This window comes from Micropterus dolomieu, linkage group LG12 (assembly GCF_021292245.1).
Source record: "Micropterus dolomieu isolate WLL.071019.BEF.003 ecotype Adirondacks linkage group LG12, ASM2129224v1, whole genome shotgun sequence".
NCBI lineage: Eukaryota > Metazoa > Chordata > Actinopteri > Centrarchiformes > Centrarchidae > Micropterus > Micropterus dolomieu.
Window position 1 is genome coordinate 9,729,174 of NC_060161.1, and position 14,098 is coordinate 9,743,271.

Here is a 14,098-nt window from a genome sequence, read left to right on the forward strand (position 1 = left end):
GGTGTCATCGTTTCTTCAGTTGTTGGAGTACTTGTAGTTGTTACTTCAGTTGTTGTTGGGGCCGGGGCCGGGGTCGTTGTTGCTTCAGTTGCTGGAGAAGATGTCGTTGTTGCGTCATTTGTTGTTGGCGTAGGTGTCGTTGTTGCCTCAGTTGTTGTCATGGCAGGTGTCATCGTTGCTTCAGTTGTTGGAGCTGGTGTCGTTGTTACTTCAGTTGTTGTTGGGGCAGGGGTTGTTGTTGCCTCAGTTGTTGGAGCTGCTGTTGTTGTGGCTTCAGTTGTTGTCGGGGCAGGTGTTGTGGTTGCCTGAGTTGGAGCAGGTATTTTTGTTGCCTCAGTTGTTGGAGCAGTTGTACTTAATTCAGTTGTTGTCATGGCAGGTGTCATCGTTGTTTCAATTGTTGGAGCTGGTGTCGTTGTTGCTTCAGTTGTTGTTGGGGCAGGGGTCGTTGTTGACTCAGTATTTGGAGCAGGTGTCGTTGTTTCATCATTGGAGGTCGGGGCAGGGGTTGTTGTTAACTCAGATGTTGGAGCAGGTGTCATTGTCACTTCAGTTGTTGGAGCTCGTGTCGTTTCTTCAGTTGTTTGAGCTTGTCTGGTTGTTGCCTCAGTGGTTGGAGCATGTGTTGCTGTTTCCTCAGTTATTGGAGCAGGTATCGTTGATTCTGATGTTGGATGAGGTTTTGTTTTTGACGAAGTTGCTGTTGGAGCAGTTGTCGTTGTTTTTGAAACAGTTGTTGCTGCAGTTTTTTTTCGAGAAGGTGTTGTTGGAGCACGTGTCGTTGTTTTTGACAATGTTGTGGCTGCAGTTCTTCTTGTTGTTTTTGGAGAAGTTGTTTTTGGAAAACATTTTCTTTCAGTTATTGGAACATGTGTCGTTTTTGACACTGTTGTTGCTGCAGTTCTTATTGTTGTTTTTGAAGAGGTTGTTGTTATTGGAGTTGTAGACGGAGCACGTGTTGTTTTTTTTGCAGTTGTTGTCGGAACATATGTTGTTTTTTTGGGAGTTTTTTTCAGAGCATCTCTCGTTGTTTTTGACACTGTTTTTGCTGCGGTTCTTATTGTTGTTTTTGAAGAAATTATTGTTTTTGGAGTATGTGTTGTTGTTTTCGCAGTTGTTGTCGGAGCATGTGTTGGTTTTTTTGAAGTTTTTTCCAGAGCATGTGTCGTTGTTTTTGACACTGTTTTTGCTGCGGTTCTTATTGTTGTTTTTGAAGAAGTTGTTGTTGGAGGACGTGTTGTTGTTTTTGACACTGTTGTTGCTGCAGTTGTTATTGTTGGTTTGGGAGAAGTTGTTGTTGTAGCAGCACTTGCTGTTTTTACAATCGTTGGAGCCGGTGTTGTTTTTGACAATGCGGTTGCTGCAGTTGTTGGTGTTGGAGGAGGTGTGTTTGTTGAAGTAGCAGGTGTCTGTGTTGACACAGTGGTTGATGTCGAAGCAGGTATTTTTCTTGCAGTTGTTGTCGGAGCAGGTGCCGTTGTTGCTGCTGTGTCTGTAGTGCACAATAAACATTATATATATGATATATCAGTATATTTAGATAAATTTATAACTATAATGTCAAATAATATTCAAATTATTTACTTTTATGTGTGTAAGTGTGTGGTCATAGGCAGGGCGCTCTAGCTGAGCTTCTGCAGCGTTCAACACCTGAAGCTCATCCCTTTTATCAGCCTCTTCAATAAAGCTACGGCTCAACTTCCCGTCAGCACCAGATCGTCAATTTAACCCACAGTGGTAATCAGCGGTACCAATCTATTTTCTAGATTGTAGGAGTTTTTGATCCAGCTTTTTGACTGTACTGACTGCCTTTGTTTTTTGCTTGTACTCAGATCTCAGCCCAATTACAAGGACGCTGCTTGCCAGTCCATTACTGAGTTTTGGAGCCCTGATCAGTCTACCCGTATTTTTCTTTCTTTACTCTAATGGAAAGAAAACTTCAAAATATATATTTAGATGGTGTTTGTTTTAAGCCCACTACCCTCTGTCTGTTTGCATCTGTGGATTTCTTCTAAATTAACCAAAACAAGCTCATCTGCCTAAATTAAACAGAGTATTTCTAATGTGAGCTGCTGGTGACTGCAGGGGTGGGGCATAAATGCCGGCGCCATGAAGTCGGACACATTTTACCTGTATGAGCTTACTGTGAGCTGAGATCAATGACTGACCAAGCAATTGTGTGGTTCCAACTTTGTGCAGCCAGAGAAAAGCAACTGCGGCCACCGGACTTGTAGCCTGCAGCCGCCTTGTTCCTGCGAGGTTTTAATCTCATGACGTGGTGACGTTTTGCAGCACCGGCGAAAAACAATTTCTAACCAGCATGCTTTATTTTAAGTCCAGCATGCATCACGTTAAGTCAGCGCTGCGCAGCGCTGCATGAAGTCAAACGCATCTATTAACTCTCCCTTTGGTTCAACTTCAGTTCATGTAACCGGTCCAAGGTTGTACTGAACGATTCAGAGACAAACACACAACCTCGGGTGCGGGGGACAGACTAGCTATTGTTGTTGTTATACCCAAACCTTTTCTAATATTTTGTAGAAAGAGGGAACAGGTTTAAAATCACTCAGCTTACCCATTAGTATCAGGACAACTGATATGATCCATGTGGTGCCCATCTTGTCTTCACATGAATCTATCAAATCAAACAATACAGTAACATGTGATAACCTTTTTGCACAACAGTTGCTAGCTACTATAACCATTGCTTTCACTATAATATTAATGTGAGAAGACAGTGTATTACAATATTTACAACAATCAAACATTTGTATGATTTTTTGTTCTCTTTATCTCTGTCCATTTGTATTTTAAATGAAACAGATTATTTAAAGAAAATGTCATTTCTACCAGTATACAACCTCAAGTGCAAATGACTGAATTCATTATAGGAGTGTTTTTGTTCTTTATAAGTCAATGTTAAGAAAAACAAGACATGACTACAGTATGTTCCCCCCTCACAATTACCCTGACACCAAATACTGTATATCTTACACTTTTAAACAGCGTTGATAAAATGCTACTTTTACTCCTTTGAAACGCCTTGAAACCTATGTTTTATTACACTGTATACATTACATTTTCATTAATGTAAAGTTCATAATAAAATAACCACACTGATAAAACCTAATTTCAGTCTCCTAAAGCCAATGTAATACAAAAACAAAAAGAAACGATGTAAAGTGCTCAGAATGAAGTGCTTAAACTGAAACCCTTTCTCACAAATTCCACCTGTGTCTATCTTGCTGTCAAATATTTTGCTATTTCATCTTCAATTTCTTGAGTCTTTAGACTCTAAATCTCCATCAAATTAGTTAGAGCTGACCAGCGTACCACTCGTCATTAATAAAGGAAAATAGGAAAAACCCCAGGTTTCTTTTCAGCACTGTAGCCAGGCTGACAGAGAGTCACAGCTCTATTAAGTATTCCCATAGCTCTCAGTAGTTACGGCTTCATGAGCTTCTTTAATGATAAAATTCTAACTATTAGAAACAAAATTCACCAAGACCTGCCCTCAACTGGTACCAACTTATCTCTAAACTCAGGAACCTTAGAAACAGCTGTAGAACCAGATATATGTTTAGACTGTTTTGCTTCCCTCAATCTTTACCAACTAACTTCAATAATTTCTTCATCTAAACCATCAACCTGCCTCTTAGACCCCATCCCGATTAGGTTGCTTAAAGATGTTTTACCCTTAGTCAGCACTTCTATACTAGGTATGATCAATCTATCTTTATCAACAGGCTATGTACCACAGTACTTTAAAGTAGCTGTAATTAAACCTCTTCTGAAAAAGCCCAAACTTGATCCGGATGTTTTAGCCAACTATAGACCTAGTCCTATTGTTATTATAATCATTAACATTACGACTGTTACCATTAACATTACTATAAATATCTGTACCATTTTTCATTTAGTCTATAGCAACATCACCTTTACTGTCTGTACCTCTGTGTGTGTATATTGTGTAGGCTGCCTCCCTCCCCTCTCTCTCTCCTTCCATCCCTCTCTTTTTCTCTCTGTTCCTCTCTCTCCCTCTCTCTCTCTCTCTCTCTCTCTCTCTCTCTCCTTCACCCCAACCGGTCGAGGCAGATGGCCGCCCACCCTGAGCCATGGTTCTGCTCGAGGTTTCTGCCTCTTAAAAGGAAGTTTTTCCTTGCCTCTGTCGCCTAGTGCTGCTCTTGGTGGGAACTGTTGGGCTTCTGTAAATAGCATCACAGAGTACAGTCTAGACCTGCTCTTTTATGAAAAGCACAGTGAGATAACTGTTGTTGTGATTTGGCGCTATATAAATAAAATTGAATTGAACTGAATTGATGGAATACACATGTCAACATGTACTACCTCAAAAAGCAGAGTACATGAACATGCAGGTGTGCAGAGTGAGAAACTCTACTTTCACAAAGAGAAACTTAAAAAAATGCTAATGACTTCATGTGGCAATCACTTATTATCACTTTAGATATGTGTTAATGTGCATGAATTACACATAATTACAAAGAAATAGAAATGCATACATACAATATACAATGAATACAAGAAAAAAAGTGTATATTCTTAAGACTGTACTTACCGAAAATGAAAAGTTATAATATCCCTTTCTCTATCTGCATCAGTTGTTTGTTTTAAAACTATGATGGTGTCTTCCACTTCTGTCTAGTTCATAGGTGATACTAGTCAACATCTGTTAAGGCCTTTATATTGGAATGAAAGCTATGTGACTCATTCACTGTAATTACTTCAAAAACGTTGAAGCTATAAACAAACACTAATAATCAGATAGATAATTTCTATTCAAAACTCAAAGTTATTGTTTTTGGCTCTATATTATTGCACACGCCCTTCTTTTGTCCTGTCAAAGAAGGAACTGCTGTATTCTACAAGTTTTACCAGCGTGACAAGTTATGACAATGAAATAAATAGTTTGATGAGTGAGGAGTGGTGCTGAGGTGAAGCTGTCCTTCAGCCTGCAGAGACTGCCAAAACTTGACATGAGGGAGGTTAATGCATGGAAATGTGTGGCAATAGCACTGAAGTTCCTGATTAAATGTCAAACCCCAGAAGTCATTTAACCAATTTACAACTGGTGGACCACTCTGCCACAGCACTGTCTTCAGCAGGGTACATCAGGATGTGGTCGGCGGAGAAAACAAAACCCAGGGAAGAGACAATAGAGACATAAACTCACATATTTGAGTTGGACACGAGTTTCCTCAGGGTGTGAACGAGTCAACTTATTTTCCAGGTCATAAGGAAAACCAGTACAGCTCAGGCGTGTGCTTCAGTGAACTAAGATTATCATCATCATCATCTCTAATTGCTAATTATTATCATTTCAAGTTTTAAGTTTCAAATTACTGTGCTAATATCTCCTTTCCTTTCTTTGTTTTTTTTTGGCTGTATTTTTCCAAGATGGTCAAACACTGTTCCTGATGCACTTGTAATAGGTACAGTAGCTAACCAGAGAGGTTGAAAGGAGAAGTACGATTTCCCCTTTCAAAACCTAAAACAAATGCAGAAAAATATATGCTGTGGATTTTTCCTAGTGTAATGTTAGTTAGCCAACGCTACATTACCTAATTTAAGTTACTACTCAATGTAACAGTATATAACCCTACTGCTTTTGGTTTTTAATGATTGCAATAGGGAATAGAGACCTACCGAGCTTTACAGGAACAGTGTTTAATCTTAATATCGGTGTCCTTTGTCTCAATCGTCAGGTGATGCGGTGGTTCACTTTTACTCTGTGATCGGTAGGCTTTAGCTTCTGTCTTTATTTGTTTCATGTCAGTTTGACAGCCTGAATACAACCTTCAAATGCATAATGCAAACCGTTCTGTCTCCTTTTTTCATTTTTCCAAAACTTAGACAATATTACTCCATGGAGCGCAGTTACAGACAGTGGCAGCGACGTGATAAAACGACGTGATGAAACTAACGTCAAGGTTAGGAAATGGTATGGTCTAATTGAGGGGTTTCTGAAATCGTATTGCAAGATTCTTGAAGATAAAGCTTGAACATGGGAAATATATTGTAATAATTACAATTACAAGTAAGAACAATCCCCCAGAACTGTTGTTTTTGCCACTTTTGAGGGGGTCCAAGCCTCACTTAGGGGTGTCAGACCGCCCCCTAATTCGAATCATGAGTTTTCGCATCCTGCACAGCAAAATCAAAAGTGTTAGATTTTCAGTGTTAGAGTTGAGAGTAAAAATGTAGTCATCTCTTTTTAAATCTAATTTAACTAAAAGAGAGTTATTTCTCAAAAATAATTGGTGTTGTCACTGGGTCTTAAATGTCATATTGTGAGTTCAACTCTGCGGTGTCAACTCGAAAGTTAGTGTTACCTCGTGAAGTCTATCATGTCCATAATTGCCTACATTGAGGCGGGAGACCAGACAGCTTTTTTTCCCGCTCAACTGGATCGGACTGGACATTTGACAGGACACGATCCAAGTATGAGTAACCGGCATTCACATGTAAGTAAATTTAAGCCAGTAGTTCTATTTAATTAATTATATTTGTAGTGGTAGGCCTATTTATCTGACAGGTTACATTAAAGTCAAGTTAGCTAATGCTTAATACCCAAGTTGGTTTGATAACGCTAACGTTAGCTAACCAGCTCACCATGCAACAGTTATATTATCACGCTAACACTGATTGAAAAATATCCATGTACAATTTTAGCTCAATGAATGGAACAAATACAGTAAGAATTTTCTTATTGGGAAATCAGAACAACCATTAACCCTAGTGGCCCATCCAGAAATTAAAATTAGACAGAAGTAACGTTGGCATTTTCTTTTCAAGGTAAGGATAATGTCACGGTGACATTAGCTGTATGTCTGTAACTTCGTGTTGTATTTCATATATACATTAATATGCTTAACGTGCTTGGTGTATGTTTATGTTTGCACCTTAATCATTTCTACAGCTGGACGAAGATATCTTAACGTTAGATGTAAACAGTTGCAACACTTTTTATGTGAGGGTTTCAGCAAGCTAACTTACGTTAACGTTAGTTTAACCAACTAAGTCAGGTGCACAGCTTTGGAGCTGTGTAACTTTACTGGCTTTGGGTGGGTAAAAGTACTGCTGTCATTATTATATTAACATTCTGTACATACATTGTTTGGTATGTGTAACGTTATGTTTAGCTTAAAATTGGATGTTGGATGCAGCATTAATAAGATAACGTCAGCTTATGTGATGGATGTTTATCGATTAGTCATGGAGGTTCGTTTCATTTCCATGGACAGTTTCTCTGTGCGCATTGCTAGCTGTATAGTGTGATGTTGCGTACAGGGCATGGTGCAATTTGAAAGAATTTTGTATAGATAAAAACATCCACCTTTACTTTTACCGTTACCGCTTAGCGTTTCATTTATCATATTTCACGCAAACCTTTATGATTGTTGATATTGCGTCACAATTTTTTTTATGAAATCGTGTAAATAAGTGTACTGGGTTTTATGTTTAGGTTAGACACATTTCATAGGGAAATGTTAAAGTAAACCTTATGTTAACTCACCTCACCCCAATTAGCTTTACTTCCTCTTTGTGTTGGTACTTGTCAGGGTAACGTTAACATTTTCTCATTCATTACGTTTCTGAATGTACTTTTCCTTACAGCACATCATGTTGCTCAAAGTGAGGTTTGGTGAAAGTCAGAAGTATGTTAAAGTGGCCAAAATCTGAAGAGGGCTATGAAGACTACAATACATTTCTTCAGAAAGGTAGGGATTACATTTTTTTTTAACTCATTACATTGAAGTCATCAGTTACTATAATGTCTAATGTTATTCCATTTACAATGTGACTTTAATCTGGTTATAATGCCCCACCGACCAAGCTGTGTTTATTATGTTGGCCAGTTGTAATAATTTCTTGTCAAGCAGTCAAAATATAGAATCTAAAATGCAGAAAAACAAAAACACTGCACAGAATGCTCCAATTGTTAAAAAATGTTAATACTAATAATAATGGGAACTGTGCTGTGTTTGTCTTTATTTTCCTAACCCTAATATTCTCTCAGTCATAGAAAAGTTGGGTCTTCCAATACAGACAGAGCTGTATGTCACAGATGAATCGGGGACAGAAGTGGATGCGGATGTGTTTGAGGAGCTTTTTACAAGCAGGGACAGTCCATCCACTTGAATGTGGAAAAATGCCTGGAAACCTTGAATATCTTGAAAAGTATGGTTATCAAAATTCTGAATAATACCAATCGATTCCTAATTGAGATTAATATTTTAAGCTTTGAATGACGTTTCTACGTTGAAAACTGTGGAACTAGTTAGGTTGCAAAAAATCGACCGGAATAAGAAAAAGTTATTAATCCTCAAACACAAAGATTCTGTAGAAGAGCTGTGCTTTTATTGCAGGAATGTCTAACATGATGACTACCTTTGTGATTCTTCTTCCTCTTTTAGATGGTGAGAGATGTTCTCCAGTCTAAGACGGGGGGAGAAAAAATCTTGCACGAATATGAAAAAACAAAGACATTGACGGATGCTACACGGCGACAGGTGGTAAACCTCCTAGTTGCAGACATGATGGAAGTCCATGGGTAAGTATTAAATGTTCAACTTGATACTAATCATATTTCCACAGTAATATATTATTAGGGGATTTAGGTGTCCATTCTGTTGAGCAAAAGGGTGTTTACCTACGTCACTGAGCCCTGTTTAGCAGTTTAAAAGCAGGTTGTTGTGGTCTCATATTGCAATAACACACTATTAAGGGTTTTTATATCTAATCTGATTGTGTCAGTAATAATTAAACAAAACTTTATAAATTTCAAACAAAAATTTGAATATGAGAGTAAAACTTAACAAAGAGGAAAAGATTTTGTCTCACTAGTAAAATTTATAAATTAAGACTAATCTGTAAGTGTAGCAGTACAAATGAGATGGAAGCATACCTACAAAGCCAACAGTGAGGACTAAAGTGTGATCTGTTGGGAAAAAAGCAGGGGAAAACAACATGTTACACAAAAACGTAAAAGATCACATAGTAACACACACTGTTACAATACACAACAGATTCTTATTCTTACCTTAAGTCTTGTCTTTGGCATAATCTGTATTTTTTTATAGATAGATAGATTTTTTAGATTTTTATAGATTTAAGATATAAATGTTTCTGAAAATCTTACACTTTCTTCTACTTTGCTCCTAAGCTGGGACAGTGACCTGTCAAGCATTTATACTGTTCGTTCACCTACTCCCCCCTACCTCAAAAGGCCACAAGAAGAGTGCTAAAATCAGCTCAGATCAACCTGTCAACCATGTGGTGAGATATCTGAAGGTATTCCGTTTTTAAATGTTTTTCATCCAGTTGTTCTCATACTGCTTGTGTTGCATAAATGTAAATACTCCATATTTGTATAGCGCCTTTCTAGTCTTTTCGACCATTCAAAGCACTTTTACACTACATCTGCATTCACCATTCACACACAGGTGAGGCACCAGAGGAAATTCGGGGTTCAGTATCTTGGCAAGAATACTTCAACATGCAGCCTGGAGGAACCGGGAATTGAACCTCCGACCTTCCGATTAACTCTCTACCTCCTGAGCCACAGCTCAACTTATGTATTAATATTTTCTGTCTCTGTGTTTGTCACAGATTGGAGCCAGTGTTGAGACCTTCGTAGGGAGCTTGGAACCAGGACAGCCCTTCCTCCTCTGTGTTGGTGATCAGAAGAACATTCAAAGGTTCTATGTCATCGTTGATCAGAACGCCATCCCTTGCAAGACACAGACATCCCTGACAGCTTTCGATGAGCTTTTCAAGGCACACTTCATCTTCAGTGTTAACTACCATGAATCCCTCAACAGCTTCTACACATTCATCCAAACCACGGTGTTTAACATGTGGGAAGTGCCAAGGAAAGTCCCCGAGTAAAAGAGCACAGAGCAAGGCTGCACACTAATACTTGAGGTGATACACATCCTTGTTTGCAAATATGCTGATATGTTCCATTTGTAAGGCACACCAGAAAAGTTCTGCATTGCTTTGAGACGTCACCATGGATTATATCCAGGAAAGACATTACGTTTGAAATGTGGACAACCGGGAAGTTCTTTATCATTTTGTACTTATTCAGGGTTAAAAAAACACCTCATTTGTTCGCACAAGGACACTTATTCACCAAATACTACTGACAATGTGGGCACTCAAAATGAAGGTGAGCCTTCAAATTCTCAGGCAATCTGTACAGACACTCCAGTAACTAGCCAGATTTCTGTTGACAAGCACCATTTGTTAAACCTGTGTGGATCTGTTGTAGCACAATTGCAAGCATCAGGTGTTGCTGAGAGCACTGTCCAAGCAATGGTAGGGTCAATGGAAGAGCTTGTAAATGACATTCATAAGCAAACAAGAGAAGCTGTTCTCAGCTGTACTTCTTCAGAGATTCAAGGAACCAATTTGGGGGGAAAAAAGGTGGAAAATTGTTTGGATCAATTGGAAAATCCTTTCTCTGTCTTAAATACAGCAGCCAAACGACAGAAGTTTTTTGAGGAAGAGTGGGAAATAGTTGAACCTGTAGAATATGTTCTTGGGGTGCGTTTTGATTTGCGAAGAGATCGGACAACAGGAGTTTACAATAAGATCCCTGTAACAGATAAATTTGTGTATGTACCCATCTTGGGAACCCTGAAATCTATGTTTAAGAATAGTGAATTATGTGAAAGTTTCCTGCAGGTCAAGCAACATAAAGAAGGTGTTTATAAAGATATATGTGATGGTTCATGCTTCAAAGGTAATGATTTGTTTTCCCAGCAAAAACATGCTCTACAGATACAGCTTTATTATGATGATTTTGAGACAGCACATCCCTTGGGTTCAAAGATGATGTTAAAACACTAGAAACGGAAGGAATATAGAGGTACCTTTCTCAGACTCTCCATAGCGAGGGACTGTTATTCAAGTAACAGGAGATAATCTAGGTTTGCACGGGTTGTTTGGTTTGATTGAATCCTTCAGTGCAACATATTTTTGTAGATTTTGTTTAACTACAAAGGACGAGTTACAATCTGTCTTCACTGAAGGTAAGATTGGCTTGATTTTTCGTACAAAAGAAATCCATGCAAAACATTGTACAGCTCTACAGATAAATCCTATGTTGGCATCAATATTTGGTGTCAAGAAGACATGCTTGCTCAATACACTATGTTTCTACCACACCTCTGATAACTATGCAGTTGACATCATGCATGATTTGCTTGAGGGTGTAGTGCAGTACAAATTGAAACTAGTATTTCAATATCTGGTCAATAACAAGAATCTGTCTTTGGCAACATTGTCACAGAGGATCCAAAGTTTCGTCTATGGTTATATTTTGAGAAAAAACAAGCCAAGTGGGTTGAAAATGGATGACGGTATTAAAGATCTTGGATTGAATGCAATTCAGTCGTAGTGTCATGTGCGAAATGCTCCACTGATTTTTGGTGATGTAATTAATGTGTGATGAAATAACTGTTATTGGAACTTGCTCCTCCACTTGATTCCAGTTGTTACTAATGGTATGATGTATTATTTGAAGCATTTGATTAATGATCACCAGAAGCTGTTCAGATCTTTGTTTCCTGAAAGAAGATTTATTCCAAAGCATCCTTTTATGATACATTATCCACGGTGCATTCGTAAAATAGGTCCACTTCTTCATGTATGGTGCATGAGGTTTGAGGCAAAACATAATTTTTTTTAAAGGATCTGTTAAAAATTTCAAAAATATCACAAAAACATTGGTAAAACAACACCAGAGAGAGTTAGCTTATCACTGGGAGAATTTTAATTTTCAGAGATTTGAGTTTGGTCCAGTGAGGAAAGAAATGATCGACAGTTTGGAGGGTGGTGAGAATTTAAGTGCAAAGTTTCATGTGAATGCATTCTCTGATGTGTCAGCTACTAATTGGGTGAAAAACTCTGGAACTGAGTATCAAATTGTTATGTTTGTCAGATATGGAAATTCCTGTGTTCAGAAAGATCACAAATATCATCATTAATGAAGATCAAGCTTTTATTTTGACATGCAGAGTTGACACACTTTATTTTGATGACCACTTGTATATGTATTTGTATGTACTATTGTATATTGTATAGAGGAGAGAGCTGATTACTTATCTGTTATTTCTATTGATGAGTTGATTTATTACAGACCGTATGACAAACAGTTTTCTAATGAGATGGACGAAAAATCATATGTAGTGCCACATTGCCATTTTGTGTGACCTGTGCTATAGAGGATTGGTTGTCCGTTGTTAATGTAAAACCAATGCATTGTTTTGGATGGTGTGCTTTATTTAATACAGTTTCACTTGAACTACAATTTCCCTGTTTTTGTCTCTTTTGTAAAGTATTTTACTAATTCTAATTCTACAAATGTTAAATTTTATGTTAAACTTTACATCCTATGTAGTGTTAACAACAACTCTAGTGTTGGAAGTAAAACACACACATTTGGTGATAAATTTCGACACTGCGACTAGTGACTAGTGTTAAATGTTAACTATTTAAAGAGTTTCTCCAACTCTGTCATAGTGTTAAATATTTAACACTTTCAAAAGTGCAGTTTTAACTCGATCTAGTGTGGACCATTATAGACACTTTTAAAGTGTTGAATTTAACTCTGTAGGTGTCGAATTAGCACTGCTGATTTTGCGGTGTGGGAGAATATTGTCCAGATAAACAAAACAGTTTGAGGTATATCTCAGAGAATGTCATTCACCAGGGCCAAACACTGCTGGAGCATTAGTGAGACAAAAAGATCCCCTCCCTAATCCACACCAATCATTTCTGAGATCTAACATTGTGAAGATATTAGCATCTCTCTAATACAGGGTTTTTCTTGGCTCAGAATGGGCCTTTGGGGGTGACTTTGTGCGACAGTAAGCATGATGGGTAAGTGTACAGTAAAGGCAATGAATCTATGCATTTTCTTGTTATTTCTGACCATTTGAACAAAATATTATATATGTACATATATAACATTATAACATTAAATAGAAAGTATAATGTTAGTATAATTATATATTTACATGTTACACTTTATTTGGATGATCTGCCTACAGATATTTTATTAGTAGAGATTTAGATGTTTCACAAATAAAACCATTTTCTGATATTAGCCTACACCACTGTGGTTAAGGTTTGATTAATGCTTATGTTTGTAAATTCATTATAATTTCAGATAATAGTACAGGCTACTATAGTTTACCATTAGTAGCCTAATATTACAAACTTGTTTTCAGTCACTAAATGCTCTACATGGTGGTCAGTCTCAGTTGTTTATGCAAATTAACTTGTCAGAAATAAAAACTGTACATACAGAATGACGAGTTAAATATTTCTAAAGTTTCAGTCGCTGTGGTTGAGAGGAAAGTTGACTGGAAGTCAAAGACATCGTATTTAAGTTCATGTTCTGCTTGCTCCACAGTTGTTTGATAAATGACTATTAAAACACATTCGGAGAGTATTTGAAAGGTTATTTTTTCAATTCTGATCATTTTGGCGCTGAGGATTTTCCTTTGGTGCTCGCTAAAACCTTTTTGGGGTGCACCAAAAATTTCTCTATGCAAGAATAACCCTGCTAATAAAGGAAGAAATATGTGTCTGTATTCGATTTCAAACCTGGCAGGTCTGTTGCTGTAGACCCAAAGAAGAGCAGTGTTGCGTTTGGGAGCTGGGAGCGCTCACGGAGACACAGTGGCCTCCGCAGTCACGACATCTCAATCCGATAGAGCACCTTTGGGATGTGGTGGAACGGGAGATTCTTATTATGGATGCACTGCCGACAAATCTGCAACAACTGCGTGATACTATCGTGCCAATATAGACCCATGTTTCCAACACCTTGTTTAAAGTATGCCACGAGGAATTAAAGGTTCAGTGTGTAATATTTCTGAGGATCCATTGACATAAATGCAATATAACATCCATAACTATGTTTTCAGCGGTGTAAGTGGTACACAACATGTACCTGGGCAAGATTGTCTTACGATAAGTCCTGATTGAGTATCCCCTAGGGGACACTCAAAGACATCATATTCCCTTGATGAGATAGTGCTCCGATCCTGAGATTAGGTTAAAA

General features: G+C 37.9%; 2 long non-coding RNA genes across 2 annotated transcripts; both read left to right on the forward strand.

Moving 5' to 3' along the window:
* Positions 1–6,364: 6,364 nt before the first annotated feature.
* On the forward strand, positions 6,365–8,187 carry LOC123980829. Its single transcript, XR_006827563.1, has 3 exons — positions 6,365–6,482; positions 7,636–7,739; positions 8,039–8,187. It is a non-coding gene; the product is annotated as an uncharacterized LOC123980829 (long non-coding RNA).
* Positions 8,188–8,451: 264 nt separating this feature from the next.
* Positions 8,452–10,618, forward strand: LOC123980830. The gene is made up of 3 exons (XR_006827564.1): positions 8,452–8,572; positions 9,185–9,312; positions 9,631–10,618. It is a non-coding gene; the product is annotated as an uncharacterized LOC123980830 (long non-coding RNA).
* Positions 10,619–14,098: the final 3,480 nt, after the last annotated feature.